Source organism: Coregonus lavaretus, assembly GCF_964263955.1.
Source record: "Coregonus lavaretus genome assembly, chromosome: 38".
NCBI classification, from domain to species: domain Eukaryota; kingdom Metazoa; phylum Chordata; class Actinopteri; order Salmoniformes; family Salmonidae; genus Coregonus; species Coregonus lavaretus.
Window position 1 is genome coordinate 6,900,354 of NC_140025.1, and position 6,081 is coordinate 6,906,434.

Below are 6,081 nucleotides of genomic sequence, written 5' to 3' on the forward strand. Positions count from 1 at the left end.
GTCACCTCTCAAGGTACGACTTAGATCAGCAGAAACAGCCCCATGGTGGCCCAGGGGGACCGGGGGGCTGTCCTCCTGGGGATAAGGACAACCACTCTGGGGAACGAGACCATGGTCATCCAGAGGGTTGCTACCCCCACCAGACCGCAGGCAGTGTTGACCATGGAGGCAGACACAGCCCTGGTGGTCACCACGGTTGCCATGGAGATCATGGCGGTAAACACGGTAGCCCTGATCGTAGAGACCACCATGGTCATGGTAGTGATAGCGATGGTGGTCATGGTCATGGGCACGGCCATGGAGGAGGCCATGGGCATCACCACAAGAGGCACTGAAGAGTAATAGAGTACTACACTTTATTCTCTATAAGTGAAATTCAGCCATGATTTTCTGAATTACCTTTTCCCCATAACACTATACATCATTCATGTTTTTTACATTGGAATGTGTATAAACCCATTGTATAAACTTGCTTCCAATTGTATTTTAATAATCTGTAAAACTGATAATAATCCATTGAAGCAAACTGTTGGGCAAATTGAGTTTTCCAAAAATTATGGTAACAACACAAACAACTTTATCTTATGGTCAAAATATTGTGTGCTACCCATATTTACTCAGTAGCCATGCAGCTAACATTGAAATAACCCACAGTCCAAACAATACTGAGTGACTTGTTTTGATGGCCACAAAGGCCAGGTTTCATGCCCAGGTAAACACCCACAATGACAAGGTGATCCTGTTATTCAGGTGAGAAGACAAAACATTCTCTCACAGTCAATGACAAAGATATGAGAGAACAGTGAGGTCGCAAGCCACCAACTGCATCTGTCCTAGGGGCCAAACATGAAAGGAAATCATATTTTGAAGGAGTTTATTGGTTTGAGGAAAAAAGGAAATTAAACCATTTCCCCCCCAGAAATGTGTTTGATACAGATGCATGGTGTTTGGTTTAAACTACAAAATTGGCAGACACTTTGGATTGTGACCTCTGCTCTGGCTTGTTGTATAGGGGCATAAGCAATTGGTACCACTCATGATCTGTGCATCCCTCAAGTGGCATTCTTGCTTCCAGTATTAAAGGCAACTTACTTGTGATTCGATTAATGAATATGATATTGCTATTGAATAACTAATCTCAAGTGTTAGTGTTGCTTTCATTGGATTTGACTGACTTTGTATCCCCAGTCCCTGTTGCACAAGAAGCATCGTATGTATGAGTGTTTATATTGTTCATCTGTGTATGTGCAGGTCAACCTAATTATTTCAAGCCAATTTAAGTCTGAACTGTAACTAGGCTACTCAGGAACATTCAATGCCGTCTTGGTAAGCAACTCCACTGTATATTTGGCCTTGTGTTTTAGATTATTGTCCTGCTGAAAGATGAATTTGTCTCCCAGTGTCTGTTGGAAAGCAAACTCAAACAGGTTTTCCTCTAGGATTTTGCCTGTGCCGATGACAAGGATACCCATAACATGATGCAGTCACCACCAAGCTTGAAAATATGAAGAGTGGTACTCAGTGATGTGTTGGATTTGCTCCAAACATAACACTTAGTATTCAGGTTATAAAGTTAATTTATTTGCCATATTTTTTGCTGTTTTACTTTATTGCAAACAGGTTGCATGTTTTAGAATATTTGTATTCTGTACAGGCTTCCTTCTGTTGACTGTCATTTAGATTAGTATAGAGGAGTAACTACAATGCTGTTGATCTATCCTCAGTTCTCTTATCACAGCCATTAAACTCTGTTTTAAAAATCACCATTGGCCTCATGATGAAATTCCTGAGCGGTTTCCTTCCCCTCCGGCAACTGAGTTAGGAAGGACGTCTGTATCTTTGTAGTGACTGGGTGTATTTATACGCCATTCAAAGTGTAATTAATAACTTCACCATGCTCAAAGGTATATTCAATGTCATAATTTTTTTAACCCATCTACCAATAGGTTGCCCTTCTTTGCGAGGCATTGGAAAACCTCCCTGGTCTTTGTGGTTGAATCTGTGTTTGATATTCACTACTCGACTGAGGGACCTTACAGATAATTGTATGTGTGGGGTACAGACATGAGGTAGTCATTAAAAAAATCATGTTAAACACTATTATTGCACACAGAGTGAGTCCATGCAACTTATTATGCGACTTGTTATGCAAATGTTTACTCCTGAACTTATTTAGGCTTGCCAAAACAAAGTGGTTGAATGCTTATTGACTCAAGATATTTCAGCTTTTCATTTTTTATTAATTTGTAAACATTTCTAAAAACATAATTCCACTTTCACATTATGGGGTATTGTGTGTAAGCCAGTGACACAAAATCTAAATTGAATCAATTTTATATAAGTCAAGGGGTGTGAATACTTTCTGAAGGCAATGTAGTTAAGTGCTTAATGTTTATACACATTATCACCTAATTATTCATTGTTTCCAGTTCAGTAAAGTGAGTGCACTATATAATGTATATTTCTACAGTAATTGTGTATGCTTCAAATTGACTCTATATAAAAAAAAGTTAACTTTCCGAATGCACTGTATTCAGACCCCATGACTTTTTCCACATTTTGTTACGTTACAGTCTTATTCTAAAATTGATTACATTATTTATTCCCCTCATCACTCATCACTCCACACACAATACCCCATAATGACATGGTGAAAACAGGTTTTTAGAAATTATTCAGACCCTTTGCTATGAGACTCGAAATTGAGATGTTTCTACAACTTGGAGTCCACCTGTGGTAAATTCAATTGATTGGACATGATTTTGAAAAGGTACACCTATCTATATAAGGTCCCACAGTTGGCAGTGCATGTCAGAGCAAAAACTAAGCCATGAGGTCGAAGGAATTGTCCGTAGAGCTTCGAGACAGGATTGTGTCGAGGCACAGATCTGGGGAAGGGTACCAAAACATTTCTGCAGCATTGAAGGTCCCCAAGAACACAGTGGCCTCCATCATTCTCAAATGGAAGAAGTTTGGAACCAACAAGACCCTTCCTAGAGCTGACCGCCCGGCCAAACTGAGCAATAGGGGGAGAAGGGCCTTGGTCAGGGAGGGACCAAGATCCTGATGGTCACTCTGACAGAGCTCCAAAGTTCCTCTGTGGAGATGGGGGAGCCTTCCAGAAGGACAACTATCTATGCAGCACTCCACCAATCCTGCCTTTATGGTAGAGTGGCCAGACGGAAGTCACTCCTCAGTAAAAGCACATGACAGCACACTTGGAGTTTGCCAAAAGGCACCTAAAGGACTCTCAGACCATGAGAAACAAGATTCTCTGTTCTGATGAAACCAAGATTGAACTCTTTGGCCTGAATGCCAAGCGTCACGTCTGGAGGAAACCTGGTACCATCCCTACAGTGAAGCATGGTGGTGGCAGCATCATGCTGTGGGGATGTTTTTCAGCAGCAGGGACTGGGAGAGTAGTCAGAATCGAGGGAAAGATTAAAGGAGCAAAGTACAGAGAGATCCTTGATGAAAACCTGCTCCAGAGCGCTCAAGACCTCAGACTGGGGCGAAGGTTCACCTTCCAACAGGACAATGACCCTAAGCACACAACCAAGACAACGCAGGCATGGCTTTGGGACAAGTCTCTGAATGTCCTTGAGTGGCCCAGGCAGAGCCCGGACTTGAACCCGATCGAACATCTCTGGAAAGATCTGAAAATAGTTGTGCAGCGACGCTTCCCATACAACCTGACAGAGCTTGAGAAGAATGGGAAAAACTCCCCAAATACAGGTGTGCCAAGCTTGTAGCGTCATACCCAAGAAGACTCGAGGCTGTAATCGCTGCCAAAGGTGCTTTAACAAACTACTAAGTAAAGGGTTTGAGTACTTATGTAAATGTGATATTTCATTTACATTTTTTGTATACATTTACAAAAATTTCTAAAAACCTGTTTTTGCTTTGTCATTATGGGGTATTGTGTATAGATTGATGAGGGGGGAAAAAACAATTTAATCAATTTTAGAATAAGGCAAAATGTGGAAAATGTCAAGGGGTCTGAATACTTTCCAAATGCACTGCATACTGACTACCAAAGTTCAAGGGCAAAACAAACATTCGAAACATTGATTTATCACTTCATGGATACAGCAGTGTCAATGGCATTACTATCATGTCTTGTCACACAAGTTTACTTATGTCAGCTACAGTGCCTTGCAAATGTATTCATCCCCCTTGGCGTTTTTCCTATTTTGTTGCCTTACAACCTGGAATTAAAATGGATTTTTCGGGGGTTTGTATAATTTGATTTACACAACATGCCTACCACTTTGAAGATAAATAAGAAATAAGACAGAAAAACAGAAAACTTGAGCGTATATAACTATTCACTCCCCCAAAGTCAATACTTTGTAGAGCCACCTTTTGCAGCAATTACAGCTGCAAGTCTCTTGGGGTGTCTCTCTATAAGCTTGGCACATCTAGCCACTGGGATTTTTGCCCATTCTTCAAGGCAAAACTGCTCCAGCTCCTTCAAGTTGGATGGCTTCTGCTGGTGTACAGCAATCTTTAAGTCATACCACAGATTCACAATCGGATTGAGGTCTGGGCTTTGACTAGGCCATTCCAAGACATTTAAATGTTTCCCCTTAAACCACTCGAGTGTTGCTTTAACAGTATGCTTAGGGTCATTGTCCTGCTGGAAGGTGAACCTCCGTCCCAGTCTCAAATCTCTGGAAGACTGAAACAGGGTTCCCTCAAGAATTTCCCTGTATTTAGCGCAATCCATCATTCCATCAAATCTGACCAGTTTCCCAGTCCCTGCCGATGAAAAACATCTCCACAGCATGATGCTGCCACCACCATGCTTCACTGTGGGGATAGTGTTCTTGGGGTGATGAGAGGTGTTGGGATTGCGCCAGACATAGCATTTTCCTTGATTGCCAAAAAGGTCAAGTTTAGTCTCATCTGACCAGAGTACATTCTTCCATATGTTTGGGGAGTCTCCCACATGGCTTTTGGCGAACAACAAACATGTTTGCTTATTTTTTTCTTTAAGCAATGGCTTTTTTCTGGCCACTCTTCCGTAAAGCCCAGCTCTGTGGAGTGTACGGCTTAAAGTGGACAGATACTCCAATTTCCACTGTGGAGCTTTGCAGCTCCTTCAGGGTTATACATTTACATTTACGTCATTTAGCAGACGCTCTTATCCAGAGCGACTTACAAATAGGTGCATTCACCTTATCACCTTTTTTTTTGATAACAATGTTATCTTTGGTCTTTTTGTTGCCTCTCTGATTGAGGCCCTCCTTGCCTGGTCTGTGAGTTTTGGTGGGTGGCCCTCTCTTGGCAGGTTTGTTGTGGTGCCATATTCTTTCCATTTTTTAAAATAATGGATTTAAATGGTGCTCTGTGGGATGTTCAAAGTTTCAGATATTTTTTCATAACCCAACCCTGATATGTACTTCTCCACAACTTTGTCCCTGACCTGTTTGGAGAGCTCCTTGGTCTTCATGGTGCCGCTTGCTTGGTGGTTCCCCTTCCTTAGTGGTGTTGCAGACTCTGGGGCCTTTCAGAACAGGTGACAGATCATGTAACACTTAGATTGCACACAGGTGGACTTTATTTAACTAATTATGTGACTTCTGAAGGTAATTGGTTGCACCAGATCTCATTTAGGGGCTTCATAGCAAAGGGGGTGAATACATATGCACGCACCACTTTTCCTTTATTTATTTTTTAGAATTGTTTTAAACAAGTTATTTTTTTAATTTCACTTCACCAATTTTGAGTATTTTGTGTATGTCCATTATATGAAATCCAAATGAAAATCCATTTAAATTACAGGTTATAATGCAACAAAATAGGAAAAACGCCAAGGGGGATGAACACTTTTGCAAGGCACTGTATATGGTTTTACACTGATTTTATCTACAGTTATAGACAGTGCATTACACTTTAATGAATGTTTTCCGTTCGTATCAACTCCACAATGGTGGACTTTAAATCTTGCCATACTCACCCAAAAGCCTATTTTGGGTAGAGATACAATAGTTGTCATTATAGGCCTATATGAAAGCATAACACTAAGACTATCCAACACATAACTAATGGAGCACTTTTTAAAAAGTGTAAAATAAA